The sequence below is a fragment of the Dendrobates tinctorius genome, unplaced genomic scaffold (genome assembly GCF_039654945.1).
Source record: "Dendrobates tinctorius isolate UK_male_01 unplaced genomic scaffold, ASM3965494v1 ptg000086l, whole genome shotgun sequence".
In the NCBI taxonomy this organism is placed as follows: domain Eukaryota; kingdom Metazoa; phylum Chordata; class Amphibia; order Anura; family Dendrobatidae; genus Dendrobates; species Dendrobates tinctorius.
The window spans coordinates 40512070-40528384 of NW_027361754.1; positions in this window are offsets into that span (position 1 = coordinate 40512070).

A 16315-nucleotide genomic window follows, 5' to 3' on the forward strand; every position below is an offset into this window, starting at 1 on the left:
GATAGGGAAATACTACACGGGTCGTAAAGGGGTTGTGCAGTATTTTCACAAAAGTCTGCAATCACTCTATGCCATTGCAGGCTTGTGAGTCATCACATCATGTACATCATGCAGTGTGAGAATTCTCTGATGCCGGTGGTGAGACCGAGCAGTTATGTGACTGCAAAAATACAATGTGCATACTCCTGACCACATTCCGACTAGACATGCATTGGTTCACTCAGTTCACTTGTATTGAGTGAGACCGCTCATGTTTAGTCGGAATGTGGCTAGAAGTATGAATATTGAATGCTTGCCGACACATGACTGCTTGGTCTTGCTGTCAGCATCGCATTGTCATAGTCTGCAGTCATATACACTCCCTGACAGAAGTTATGTCGCTTATCCATGTTATGTAAATAAAAGCATACAACCTGACGTTAAATTCATCCATTGGTTGTATAAATTGTTCTTTGGAAAGCAGAAACCCTCCAAAATGTGGTTTAGGGTTAAGAAAATAAATTGTGATCAATGCAGAAATATTGATAATTTAGTGGACACAGAATGGTCAGATTTTGGCAAGACAAAAGTTTTGTCAGCAACAGAAAGTAATGTGATATTCAAACAAATAATTAACGTAAAATACAAATATATGTTGCATAACATTGGTGACTGAAGTTGTGGTGCTATTAGAGTCATATTTATTATTTTGTGTGACTTCCATGAGCTTGAAGGACTGCATCCATGCGGCTCAACAATGATTCATACAATTTATTAATGAAGTCATCAGGAATAGCAAAGAATGCATTCTTTCATGCCTCCCAGAGTTCATCTAGATTCTTTGGTTTTGTCTTCCAAGCTTCCTCTTTCATCCTTCCCCAAACATGCTCAATGATGATCATGTCTGGTGACTGGGCTGGCCAGTCCTTGAGCACCTTGATCTTTTTTGCCTGGAGGAACTTTGTTGTAGAGATGGCTGTATGAGATGGAGCACAATGCTGCTGCAGAATTTGACCCCTTTTATGATTTGGAATATAAGAGGTAGCTAATACTTCTTGATATTTTAGGCTATTGATATTGCCTTCCACCTTGCAAATGTTTTGCACACCCTCATACTGAATGTAACCCCAGACCATGATCTTTCCACCACCAAATTTAACTGTTTTCAGGGTTTATTTTGGATCCATACGGGTTCCAGAAGGTCTCCTGCAGTATTTGCGGCGGCTGTGATGTAATTCTAATGAAGATTCATCAGAGAAATCCACCTTCTGCCACTTTTCCAGCATCCATCTGTTTAGCAGGCTGTGGGACTTTGCAAATGCCACACGTTTTTTTATTTGCCTTTTTTTTAGTGCTGGCTTCTGGGCACTGAGTCGACCATAGAGGCCATTTCGAGACAGAATCCTACAAACTGTTCTAGTTGACACAGGGACTTGAGGTGACCAGGCCTGTTAGAGCTCTTCCCCAGGAAGAAGCACGGGCGAAACGCGCGTTGGGGTGCGGGGAAACAGCGTATCTTTCATGCCTAACTTTACGGTGCACACGGCTCAGGTAATATGTATTTGGCGGTTCATATTCACATTTATATATATGTTTTTGGGTCATTATAACCTGCATATATGAGAGACTGTGGTAGCGCTGTAGCAGCAATGGCTGCATATATCGTATGATGTGGGTGATTTGAATCCATGTGTATGTAAGGCTATGGCGGTGTAGCAGCAGCAATAGCTGCATGCTATTTGATTTACAACAGGTGAAATAGTCATTAAACCTCCATGGTGGGAATTATGTGCAAGATCTTATTTATCCATATTAAGGCAGCAAATTTCATTTACATCGTTGCAGTTTTTGCAAGTATTTCCTATAGCCATTCAGCCGTTTTGTAGTTAACAAAAGATACCAAGCATACTGTTGGGCATATTATATTATTTTTGGATACTGTAGTAATTTTTTCCAATTTTTGAAACATTATATACACAAGAATTGTATCCTTTTGTTGCTTCTCCTACCTATATGTGTTGGTTTGAGGCAATGGTTTGTCTATTAATGTTGAATAAAAAATGTTTGTTTTATGAAATGAGTGACACTCTTGGTTATTGGGTCACCTGATAGTGACATGATCTTTGTGATATATCTGTGTATTCAGAGTGTAGCCCGCTCCTTCAAAGGATAATGGGCTTGGGTATTGTGCTTACTACTTACTTTTTTTATTTGCCTTTTGTTTAGTGCTGGCTTCTGGGCACTGATTCGACCATGGAGGCCATTTCGAGACAGAATCCTACAAACTGTTCTAGTTGACACAAGGACTTGAGGTGACCAGGCCTGTTAGAGCTCTGCTGCAGTGGAAGAGGGGCTTGCTTTGGATTTTCTAACCAACAAATGTTCCTCCTGAGCAGTTGTCTTGTGGGGTATGTTGGACCTGGGCTTGTCAAACACATCTCTAGTCTCTTCAAATCTTTTTTTAATTCTGTGTACTTGACGCTGAGTGAAAGGTGCCAGCCACCTTTGCAGTGGATCTGGTCTTCAGCCTCTTGATAATCCAGGCTTTGGTCGCAGGGTGGATTTTTGGCATGTTGTCAGAGCTCAAGTTGCAGCTCAAGTGAAGGTCTGGGGTGCTGGGTTTCTTTTTATACACACCCACTAATTAACCGATCATTTACTGAGCACAGGTGAGGATGTAAACTAGGATTGGGTGCATTATATGACCAGGCGACAAAACTTTTGTCTTGCCAAAATCTGACCATTCTGTGTCTATTAAATGATCAATATTTCTGCATTGATGCCAATTTATTTTCTTAACCTAAACCACATTTCGGAGGGTTTCAGCTTTCAAAAGAATAATTTATACAACCAATGGATGAATTTAACGTCAGGTTGTAAGCTTTTATTTACATAACATGGATAAGCGACATAACTTCTGTCAGGGAGTTTATTTTCAAAATATTTTTATTTTCAAAATATTTTTATTAGGCATTTTAACAGATTTTACAAAACATGCTCTTTGTTTGTGTAATAATTCGCATTGATAAGTAGGGGAAAAGGGGAAGGAAAGGGTTTGGGATAGGGAAGTGAGAGAAAGAATTTTTAATAGTAACAAAGACAGATCTGTAAAGACTTGAATATCTACTTCAATATTGAACTGTCTTGGTCTTCCATGAATTTCTATGTTCAAACTATGTACATTGAAAATAGCAAGAAAGCTACCTTTAACACAAAAAAAAGAAAAAAGTCATCAACAAAGAAACCTTAACTAATCTAAGACTTGGTATTTAGTGTTCCATAAGCTCCATTTTTGTCGTATTTATGCAAGCATCCATTTGCTATTGAGAATTTTAAGTCCAAGGTATTATGCGTCTTTAGTCTATCCACAATGTCAGAGAACCTTGGTATGTCAGTTCTCCTCCAGAAGGTGGCTATCATATTTTTAGTTATCAGTAAAAGATGTATTATGACTTTTTTAGTTGAGTGGTGTACGTCCTCCATGTCTAAGAAAGAGAGAGCTGTTTGAGGGGAAAGAGTAAAGTTCTTATCAAGAAGTCCACCAATATATATGGAAATCTTATTCCATAACTCTGTGAGAGCTGGGCATGTCCAGAATATGTGTTTCAAATCTCCCTTGAACCCACACCCTCTCCAACATAATGGGGATGAATCTGGTTTGAAATGTGCTATCCTAGAGGGAGTAAGGTACCATCTTGTTAATAATTTGTAAAATGATTTGTGAAGCGGTATTGATATATTTGAAGAATATGAATCTTTTATTGCCCTCTCCCATTGATCTTTTGTGGCGCAGAACTGGAGATCCTTCTCCCACTTGAACATATATTTGTTTTTAGTGAAATTGCTATCCTTATTGAAAGAGCTGTAGAGGAATTTAGTGCTCCAGAAAATTTAATGGTTTGAATTGTTTAAAAGGAAGTGAATTACTTCTGTTTTCGGTGGGACCATGCTAATAAATTTTTGTAGGTACTCCTTGATTATGCAATTTTGCATAAAGCCTGAGGAGGGTAGATTGAAATTGTTTCTAATCTCGGAAAAACTGAGTAATTTATCCGTTGCAAAAATATCTCCCAACTTTCGAATGCCATTTTTTGGCCATATTTCAGGTACAGAGAATCCGTAGACAGAAGCAATCAGGGATATTGGGAAATTTTCTTTCAGTTTTGACTTCCCAGTTTTATTCAGTGAGGCAAGATGATCCCAAGCTTGGGTAATTGCCAGAAAAATAGGGTGATTTAGTCTGGATTTTTTTAGATTGAATATATGGTTGAGAAGAAGATTTTTAAGGGGGCATGAAGTGCTATGGTCTCTTTCTAGTACCATCCAAGATGGTTTGACATCCTCATTTATCCAGTATTGGCTTTGTTTGATTAGAATGGCGTGATAATAAGCTAGGATGTTTGGGATCCCCATTCCTCCATTGTATTTATGTTTATAGAGAATTGTTCTGTCTACTCTAGCTCTTTTCTCTCCCCAAACAAAGGAGAAGATTTTTTTGTTGCAGCTATTACAGAATGTTATTGGAAAGGTAAGAGGGAGAGCCCTAAAAATGTATAATAGTTTCGGGAGAATCACGGTTTTTTTTGCTAGCACTCTGCCCATCCACGACAAGCCTATGCTTTTCCAGGGTTGGAGGTCTTTTGTGATAGTGGCCAGAAATGTCACGCAATTTGCATTAACTGTGTTGCGTACTGTTTTTTTAAACACAATACCTAGGTGTGATATTTGTTCCTCTTCCCAACCAAACTCTGATTTATTTTTAATAGAGTTTATTGTGGTGTTTGAAAGGTAGAATTGCAAGATTTTCAATTTACTATTATTAATTTTAAAGTTTGATATTTGTGAAAATTCCTCTATTATCTCGAGCAATGTTGCAATGGATTGTATCGGATTTGTGAGTGATAGCAACATATCGTCTGCAAATAGACTTATTTTGAATTGTTTAGACGGGGTGTTGATCCCCGTGATTTTTTCATTTATGCGAATTGCTTCGGCTAATGGTTCTATCTCCAAGGCGAACAGCAGTGGCGAGAGGGGGCACCCCTGTCTTGTCCCATTATTTATATAGAATGATTTGGATAAGGTGTTATTTGTGTAGATTTTGGCACTTGGCTGGGAGTATAAAGTGAAAACCGTTTCTATCCATTTGTTGTTGAAACCAAAATTTAGAAGAACAGTTTTTAGGTAAGACCAGTTGACCCTGTCAAAAGCCTTTTCGGCATCTAATGTTAGGAGTATTGAGGGGGTTCGGGTAGAGTTAATTCTATTAATAATGTTGATAAGCCTCCTACTGCTGTCAGATGTTTGTCTGCCTTCAATGAAGCCTGATTGGTCATCGTTGATTAGTTTTGGTAGGATTCCTTTTAATCTTGTGGCTAGTATTTTGGAAAAGATTTTTATATCTGAATTTATCAGGGAAATTGGGCGAAAGTTTTTCACTTCTTCTAGATTATTTGGTGTCTTGGGAATCACAATGAGAGTTGCTTCCAACATCTCCCCAGGGAAAGTCCCACCCCCCGAAACTTGGTTAAAAATTTTTGCCATATAAGGGATAAGAATATCTGCAAAATTTTTGAAGTATTCGTTTGTTAGACCGTCTGGGCCTGGTGATTTTTGTAACTTTAGTGAGTTTACCGTTTCTATAATTTCTGAGATTGGTATAGGTGAGTTAAGTTGTGAAAGGTCTGGTGGGCTGATTTTAGGAAGTTGTAGTTTCTTAATAAACTCATTTATTTTTTGGGGATCTGGTTGAGGAATTGCGTTCTCTCCGTTTAAGTTATATAGTTTTCTATAGTAAGATGCGAATTCCTCTACAATATCAGTCGGGTGTTGGTTTGTATCTCCGGCTGCATTTTTAATTTTGTATATTCTACTAAGGACTCTCTCATTCTTCAGTTTGGACATCATGAATCTCGTTGGCTTGTTCGTTTCAGAGTATACTTTAAACTTCGATACTTTAACGATTTTATCAAAGTCATCAAGGATAGCCCTATTTAATTCTTGTCTCAAATTGAGGATTTCCCTGTAAATTTGCTGTGATTTTGTTAGTTTTAGAGAGATCATTTTCCTTTGAATTTATTTGTTTTTGTATAGTTTTAATTTTTTCTCTTTTTTTCGAATTGTGTCTTGCTGCAATTTGGATCAATTTCCCTCTTATTACCGCCTTATGTGTGCACCACACTGTGAGTGGGTTCACCTCCTCTGTGTCGTTTTCTTTAAAATATTGTTTTAATGTCGTGGCAATTTCGTTTCTATATTCTGGAATGTTCAGTAGGAAATTATTGCACCTCCATAATGTTAATTTTTAAAAAAAGGGCCAATCCACATTTCTGATACGATGGGAGAGTGGTCCGAGATTGATCTGTCTAGTATGGATGAGTTTTTTATTTTAGTGAGAGTGAATACGTCTGTGAGAAGCAAGTCTATTCTCGCAGAAGTTTTATGTGCTGATGAGAAATGTGAATACTCTCTGGATGAAGAGTTTAGGCACCTGAATGTGTCGTATAGTTCGTTATTTTGAATCCATTTATTAAGACTACCCGATAATTGGCGAGTTGAAGAAGTGGAGTCCAAATCTCCGTCAGGCACCATATTAACCCCTTCCCGCCCTGTGACACAGCGTATGCGTCATGAAAGTCGGTGCCAATCCGACCTATGACGCATACCCTGTGTCATGAATTCAAAGCCCCCCTGCGGGTCGGGTGACCGGGGTCAATGAAAGGTCACCTGACCCGCAGATACAGGGGGCTTTGTAATTCACCACAGGGGGCGTGGCTTCGCCCCCACGTGGCTACGATCACTCTGATTGGCTGTTAAAAGTGAAACAGCCAATCAGAGCGATAGTAATATTTCATCAATGAAAATTGATTAAATATTACAATCCAGCCATGGCCGATGCTGCAGTAGCATCGGACATGGCTGGAGACACCGATTTGACCCCCCCCACCGGCGATCGCCCCCCCTGCCACTGAATGGCAGCGGCGATCTGCCACCGCTGTCATCATCTGCCCCCCTCCCATTCCCTTCGCTCCCCGCCAGCTTCCGATCCCCCCCACCCACTCTCACCGCCCCCGGCACCTTCCAAGTCCCCCCGTCGCTCCCGGTGTCCGGCGGGTCCGGTTCATGGGCGCCGCCATCTTAGAAAATGGCGGGCGCATGCGCAGTGTGCCCGCCCGAATCTGCTGGCTGCAGATTCCATTATTTCATTTTGATCACTCTCAGAGTGATCAAAATGAAATAAAAAGTAAATGAACCCCCCGATTATCACCCCCATAGGTAGGCAGAACTAATAAAATAAAGAAAATATTTTTATTTTTATTTTTCCATCAGGGTTAGGGTTAGGGTTGGAAAGAGGGTTAGGGTTAGGGTTGGAAAGAGGGTTAGGGTTAGGGTTGGAAAGAGGGTTAGGGTTGGAAAGAGGGTTAGGGTTAGGGTTGGAAAGAGGGTTAGGGTTGAAAAGAGGGTTAGGGTTGGAAAGAGGGTTAGGGTTGGAATTAGGGTTAGGGTTGGAAAGAGGGTTAGGGTTGAAAAGAGGGATAGGGTTGAAAAGAGGGTTAGGGTTAGAATTAGGGTTAGACTTGTGGTTAGTGTTATGGTTAGTGTTGGGGTTAGGGGTGTGTTGGGGTTAGGGTTAGGGTTGGGATTAGGGGTGTGTTGGGGTTAGGGTTGGAGTTAGAATTGAGGGGTTTCCACTGTTTAGCCACATCAGGGGGTCTCCAAACGCGACATGGTGCAACCTTTGATTCCAGCCAATTTTGCGTTCAAAAAGTCAAATGGTGCTCACTCCCTTCCAAGCCCCGACGTGTGCCCAAACAGTGGTTTACCCCCAAATATGGTGTACCAGCGTACTCAGGAAAAATTGCACAACAACTTTTGAGGTCTAATTTCTCCTGTTACCCTTGGGAAAATAAAAAATTGGGGGCTAGAAAATTATTTTTGTGGAAAAAAATGTTTTTTTCATTTTCATGTCTCTGCATTATAAACTTCTGTGAAGCACTTGGGGGTTGAAAGTGCTCACCATACATCTACATAAGTTCCTTGGAAGGTCTAGTTTCCAAAATGGGGTCACTTGTGGGGGGTTTCCACTGTTTAGGCACATCAGGGGCTCTGCAAACGTAATGACTGCAGACTATTCCATCAAAGTCTGCATTTCAAAACGTCACTACTTCCATTCCGAGCCCTGACGTGTGCCCAAACAATGGTTCCCCCACACATATGGGGTATCAGTTAACTCAGGACAAACTGGACAACAACTTTTGGGGTCCAATTTATCCTGTTACCCTTGTGAAAAAAAAAATTGTGGGCTAAAAATCATTTTTTTTGAGGGAAAAAAATGATTTTTTATTTTCACGGCTCTGCGTTATAAACTTCTGTGAAGCACTTGGGGGTTCAAGGTGCTCACCATACATCTAGATAAGTTCCCTGGGGGGTCTAGTTTCCAAAATGGGGTCAACTGTGGGAGGTTTCTACTGTTTAGGCACACAGGGGCTCAGCAAATGTAACATGACGCCCGCAGACCATTCCATCAAAGTCAGCATTTCAAAATGTCACTACTTCCCTGCTGAGACCCAACGTGTGCCCAAACAGTGGTTTCCCCCCACATATGGGGTACCAGCGTACTCAGGACAAACTGGACAACAACTTTTGGGGTCCAATTTCTCCTGTGACCCTTGTGAAAATAAAAAATTGCGAGCTAAAAATTTATTTTTTTGAGGAAAAAAAAGATTTTTTATTTTCATGGCTCTGCGTTACAATCTTCTGTGAAGCACTTCGGGGTTCAAGGTGCTCACCACACATCTAGGCAAGTTCCTTATGGGGTCTAGTTTCCAAAATGGGGTCACTTGTGGGGGGTTTCCACAGTTTAGGAACATCAAGGGCTCTGCAAATGTAACATGATGCCCGCAGACCATTCCATCAAAGTCAGCATACCAAAACGTCACTACTTCCCTTCCGAGCCTTGACGTGTGCCCATACAGTGGTCATCCCCCACATTTGGGGTATCAGCGTACTCAGGACAAACTAGACAACAACTTTTGGGGTCCAATTTCTCCTGTTACCCTTGTGAAAAAAAAATTGCGGGCTAAAAATCATTTTTTTTGAGGGAAAAAAATGATTTTTTATTTTCACGGCTCTGCGTTACAATCTTCTGTGAAGCACTTGGGGGTTCAAGGTGCTCACCACACATCTAGATAAGTTCCTTTGGGGGTCTTATTTCTAAAATGGGGTCCCTTGTGGGGGGTTTCTACTGTTTAGGCACACAGGGGCTCAGCAAATGTAACATGATGCCCGCAGACTATTCCATCAAAGTCAGCATTTCAAAATGTCACTACTTCCCTTCCGAGCCCCGACGTGTGCCCAAACAGTGGTCTCCCCCCACATATGGGGTACCAGTGTACTCAGGACAAACTGGAAAACAACTTTTGGGGTCCAATTTATCCTAGTACCCTTGTGAAAATAAAAAATTGCAGACTAAAAAATTTTGTTTTAGGAAAAAAAAAAGATTTTTTATTTTCACTGCTCTGCATTATAAACTTCTGTGAATCACCTGGGGGTTCAAAGTGCTCACTATGCATCTAGATAAGTTCCTTAGGGGGTCTAGTTTCCAAAATGGGGTCATTTGTGGGGGAGCTCCAAAGTTTAGGCACACAGGGGATCTCCAAACACGACATGGTGTCCGCTAACGATTGGAGCCAATTTTCATTTCAAAAAGTCAAATGGCGCTCATTCCCTTCTGCGCCCTGCCGTGCACCCAAACAGTGCCCCCCCCCCACATATGGGGTACCATCGTACTCAGGACAATCTGGACAACAACTTTTGTGGTCCAATTTCTCCTGTTACCCTTGTGAAAATAAAAAATAGCGTGCTAAAAAATCATTTTTGAGGAAAAAAAAATGATTTTTTATTTTCACTGCTCTATGTTATAAACTTTTGTGAGGCACTTGGGGGTTCAAAGTGCTCACTACACATCTAGATAAGTTCCTTAAGGAGTCTAGTTACCAAAATGGTGTCACTTGTGGGGGAGCTCCAATGTTTAGGCACACAGGGGCTCTCCAAACGCGACATGGTGTCCGATAACGATTGGAGCTAATTTTCCATTCAAAAAGTCAAATGGCGCTCCTTCCCTTCCGGGCCCTGCCCTGCACCTAAACAGTGGTTTATGACCACATATGAGGTATTGGTGTGCTCAGGAGAAATTGCCCAACAAATTTTAGGATCCATTTTATCCTGTTGCCCATGTGAAAATGAAAAAACTGAGGCTAAAAGATAATTTTTGTGAAAAAAAAGTACTTTTTTTTTTTTACAGATCAATTTGAGAAGCACCTGGGGGTTCAAAGTGATCACTATGCATCTAGATAAGTTCATTGGGGGGTCTAGTTTCCAAAATGGGGTCACTTGTGGGGGAGCTCCAGTGTTTAGGCACACAGCGACTCTCCAAACGCGACATGGCAACCGCTAAATATTACAGCATATTTTCCATTCAAAAAGTCAAATGGTGCTCCTTCCCTTCTGAGCCCTGCCGTACGCCCAAACAGTGGTTTATGACCACATATGAGGTATCGGTGTACTCAGGGGAAATTGCCCAACAAATTTTAGTATCCATTTTATCCTGTTGCCCATGTGAAAATGAAAAAATTGATGCTGAAAGGAAATTTGTGTTGGAAAAATTAAAATGTCCATTTTTTCCTTCCACATTGCCTTAGCTGTTGTGAAACACCTGAAGGGTTAATAATCTTCTTGAATGTGGTTTTAAGTAGCTTGAGGGGTGCAGTTTTTAGAATGGTGTCACTTTTGGGTATTTTCTGCCATATAGACCCCTCAAAGTGACTTCAAATGTGAGGTGGTCCCTAAAAAAAATGGTTTTGTAAATTTTGTTGTAAAAATGAGAAATCGCTGGTCAACTTTTAACCCTTATAACTTCCTAACAAAAAAATATTTTGCTTCCAAAATTGTGCTGATGTAAAGTAGACATGTGGGAAATGTTATTTAGTAACTATTTTGTGTCACATAACTCTCTAGTTTAACAGAATAAAAATTCAAAATTTGAAAATTGCGAAATTTTCGCCAAATTTCTGATTTTTTCACAAATAAACGCAAAAATTATCGACCTAAATTTACCACTAACATGAAGCCCAATATGTCACGAAAAAACAATCTATAATCGCTAGGATGCGTTGAAGCGTTCCAGAGTTATTACCTCATAAAGGGACACTGGTCAGAATTGCAAAAAATGGCCAGGTCATTAAGGTCAAAATAGGCTGGGTCATGAAGGGGTTAAAGTCTCCCAGAATGAACAAATTGCCCTTCTTTTTTAACTGTACTTTCCTCATCACTTTATTGAGAAAACTCTGTTGTTTTGTGTTAGGGCAGTACACATTAACAATTGTACATTGAGACGAGTTAATTTCACAGATCAGAATATGGTACCTGCCGGCGGGGTCCACCACCTCCTCTATAAGATGAAATGGCACTGTGTTTTTTATTAACGTGATTACTCCCGCCTTTTTTTTGGGAGATGAGGATGAGAAAGAGTGTAGAAAGTCCCTGTGGGTGAAGTTTGGATGATTACCTTTTTTAAATTTTGATTCCTGAATGCAGACGACGTCTGCATGTGAATGCTTAATTTCTTTCCACAATGTGTACCTCTTCCATGGGCTGTTAAGCCCTCTGACTTTGTAGGACATACACTTTAGTTGCATAGTTCGAAGTGTCAAAGGAGCTGTAGGAACACCAAGAAAAAAAACAAAAAAGGTTTAACAATCAGAAACAAATGGATTTGTCAAATACAATACAATATAACTGGTATGAGCAAGAAATTCAAGACTGGGTCTTTTCCCTGAGGAAGTCTCGACCTGTTGGGGGAAAAGTTCGTGAAAAAGAAGAAAGCTCTCCATTTTTACCCCATGGTTATTGAGACGATAGCCCTAAATTTTCCGAAGTCTCTTTAGTTCTTTAAAGTCAGATCAGAATGAGATTTGAATGGAGCCATTCCTTCCTCCAAGGTGTTAATCACTACGAATTTATCTCTATGGTTGAACATCAGTTTAGTGGGGAATCCCCATCTGTACTGGATATTTTTTCCTCTTAAAATGTCTGTTAAAGGCTTGAAAGATTTACGAGTGTCCAGAGTATGTTTTGAGAGATCTGTAAATATTTTTAGTTGGTGATAAGGTTCCGGGAGCGAACCCTTGGTTTTGACGTAATTCTGTATCTTTTCTTTGGTGCCAAAAAAATGTAGTCGAAGGATCGTATCTCTTGGTTTGTCTGCTTTGATGCCTTGGGGTTTAGGGAGTCTATGGATTCTGTCAATGCATAGATCTAGAGCATTGAGGTTTGGTATTGTTTTTTTGAAAATAGTTTTGACAAATTCTGGTAGTTCTGATTGGCTTACTTCTTCTGGAATACCCCTGATTTTCAAATTATTTCTCCGACTCCTGTCCTCTAAATCTGCCATTTTGGTTCTGAGATCGTTAATTTCTTTTTTTAAAACTATATTTTGGCTGGTTAGTGATTCTGTCTTATTTTCAAGGTCAATTATTTTGGATTCATAGATTTCCAGTTTTTGGGTAAAACCTCTGCAGACCTCCTCGAAAGAGGCATTATGTTTAGCAAAGCCCGAGTTTAGTTTTTCGTCAATCAGTGAGGTTATTTTTTGAAAGAGTATTTCTTCGTGGCTCATTTTTGGAGTCTTTTGTTCAGATTCTGGTCGGTCTTTTTTATTTTTATTTTCTGAGTCCGAATTTCTCTCCTCTTCTGGAGCACTTCTCTTGGTCAAGACAGAAGTATCCATCAGCTGACTCGATGCTGAGGAGGCAGCTGTCGCAGAGGGTGAGTTTTTGCTCCTAGTAATTGGGGTGGTATTTTGAGAAGTGGATTTAGCACTGTTTGATTGCGTTGTTATTTTATGAGTTTTGTAGTCATCAGCTTTTTGGGGAGATCTGAACTTAATTGGACTCAACAGGGTGGGAATATCTGTATTTGATCTGGAGTAAGATGCAGAGGCTTTCCTTTGGCTTTGTAGTGGTTTTTTATTTCAGACTTTTGTTCCATTTGGGAATTATGATATATAAGCGAGTTATTTAGAATGAGTCCCCTAATTTGAGTGGACCAATTCCCGGCTTTAAATAAGTAAGGCGGCAAGAGGGACACCTTCCGTGTATCTTCTCTGTTGTCACGGAGAAATATTTATTTATCCACCAGGTGGAGCTGTGGCACTGATAGGAGTCACTAGGTCAGACTTTGTTATGGGTACTATGTACCTTAAAGATTTATTCTCTGTATCAATCCACAGAGTCTGCTTTACATTCCACAGTGTTGCTCCCTGTCCCTCAATAAATGGCGATTTCCCCTACAGCACCTCCCATCCACTTTATGTAAAACACGCGTTCTGCAGGCTATACTTCTGCAGCCTAACTCCTGGTTCCTTGAACATTGGAGTGTATATATTACCCTTTGTGATGTTCCACAGCAGGCTTCCCGCTTAAACAGTAGCAAATATTAGTGCTGGGATGGTAATTTACTAAGCATAGATCATATCAAGTTCCACAATATTGGCTCCCGCTGGTCAGTCTAGGGTACAACCCCTTCTTTACACTTGCTGAGCGCTAGAGTCTATGGAGGATTCCCGTTACCAGGCTTACCTTGTGGCCCTACTTGCAGGGAGGGCACTGACGCTGCTGAGGGGTCTGTAGCTTTCTGGAGTGCTGTTCACTGAAAACAGTGCGGCTCCCTCTCTTGTCTTTTGCCACAGTCCGCGGCTCTCATTTACTGGCACCTCTATGTGTCCAGCTGCACTGTCCTCCGGTAGATATGTGTGTAAACGCCTGCACAGCGGTGTCCTCAGCGATGGTCCAGGTAAGGCCCGGTCGCCGTCAGTCTCGGGTCCTCGCTGCGTCTGCGTTTGGCAATGTAGCGGCGTGTAAGAGCAGGAGCCCCGACTATGAATCAGGCGGCACTTAAGCTACTGCCGCCTCTCCAGAAAGCTTCTCCGCAGCTGCGGTCTCAAAATTTTAGACCCCCACGCTTCCTCAGCTGGCAGGCGGTGGTCCTAACCGGGGGAGGACAGTCAATATCCTAGCAGCCGCCACTGTCTTCTGCTGTGAGTCACAGCGTAGCTCCGGCAAATGGATGCCGGTGATTGTTATAATCCCTCAGGGGGAAGGGAGAAGTCTCTTCCTGGGGTTAGTTAAAGATACTTGTTTCGGAGAGTATCTCTCATAAAAGTCCGGTGAGGCTCTGGAGTTTGTCTTCCATGTTCACAGGGTAATCTTAATCTCTTGAGATGTAGTAGCCGGGATCCAAAATGGCAGCGTGACCATGAGAGGCCACCAGCACAGAAAGTTCAAATCTTCTTATCTCAAGTTCTCCTTTACCTAGAGATCTGGTTTTGGTCTCAATTTAAGCCCTGAGTGTTAGGCTTTTGGTAAGAGGCAGAATCTTGGCAGGTGTTGGGTCTCAAAGTCGCTTTTGACGCTTTTTGTTGGGGTCTCTGTGAGAGCTTAAGACTCTTGCTTCCTCATGTGGCAGAAGCCAGGCCACGCCCCTCTCTGTCAGGGAGTTTAGAGTGACTGCAGACTTTCGTGAAAAACCTAAGATATGCATAGTTTGTTACTTTGCTGGCCATCAGCAATTTATACATTTCAATTTCTCGTTTAAGTTTGAGTAAATTTATTGAAAATAAAAGTTGAAAATTACAGTGAAAACATGGCAACAATTATTTACACCAATATCGACTTTATGGTGATTAATTATCTTTAAAAAAAACCGATAAAATGGAATCTATCAGCAAATACTTCAAACAAACGCTTCAGATATTTGTGAATGCACCTAAGTCCATAGATGAAGTCTATAAATGTACATGTATAAAACAAAATAAAAAATTCACCAAGAAGTCTCCAGAGATGTGTAATGCTCAGAATCATCCCATTTTCCATTTCACTCGCACCTAAATGATTCACACGGTTTAAATATTAAACAGCAGCACAATATCTCAGATATAAAGTTAGGAAAAATATGTCTCCAATTAAATGCTTCTTATGAAAAAAATTATGCTTTGCCTAGATATAGAAAGAATAATCTGAGCATGGATAATTTTGTAATTACCTAGGAAAAAAACCGATTAGATTGATTGCTCTGAAGATTATACATAAAATGCTCGGTTTAACAGTGCAGCATTCCAAATCATCAAGTGGAACTAAATGGATGTGGTGTATACACGTAGAACAGGATATCTCAGGCTTTATTTAAAGGGGCTGGCTCACCATTACAACTGATAACCTATCCACAGTGTAGATGATAAGTTGTTCATCACTGAGAGTCTGTTCTTGGAATTGTGAAGGAATTAATGGTTACATTTCCTGAGATCAGAAACTCGTAAACTTAGCTAGGTGACAAGTTGTTAAATACGGTCAAGCTCTTTAAAAGGATTTTTATCTCTGGGATATGTCATGCCTTACTTCTCAGGAGAAGAACGGAAGTATCACTTATGCACTGGAGAAATCGAATAATCGATTAAATTAAAACAAGTTTAAAGTTCAATGCGTTTCGAGGTCATGCAGGACCTTCATCAGGACATGGTTTTTATCTCTAGGATATGTCATGTCTTACATCTCAATAGAGGGCTGATTGCCAGCACCCTTACGGATCATGAAAATAAAGAACCCTCACAACTAGTTTTAGAATGTGCTCCAAAGTTTTTCACAGCTTTCCATTGCTCTAGTATGAGCTTCATAAATCAGAAAGTAATGTCATATAATAGAGATAGACTATCAATATTTGGCATGACAAAGCCTGAAATATTCTAATGATACATATATAATATGAATATTACAACAGAGGACATAGAAAAAAATTAAGAAAGATGAAGCATTATGAACTATTTGCATTTACTTCTTAGCTCAGACCTTGGGTAACTATGTACATTATGGTAATAAGTATTTGATACACTTCCAATTTTTGACCGTTTTCTCACCAACAAAGAATAGAGAGGTCTGTAATTTTTATCACACTTCAACTTTGAGAGACAGAATCTAAAAATAAAAACCAGAAAATCATATTGTATGATTTTTAAATAATTGAATTACATTTTACTGCATGAAATAAGCATTTGATCACCGACCAACCAGCAAGAATATTGGTTCTCACAGACCTGGTGCTCAATGCAAGATTTTGCCTTGTGGAGTAACGACGATTTTGAGAAAGGGCAGGAATCAGCACAGAACTACGCGGGAGGACCTGGTCCATGACCTGAAGAGAGCTGGGACCACAGTTTCAAACTTTGCCACTAGTAACACGCTGCATTGTCATGAATTAATATTCCACGGGGCAAACATGGTACCCC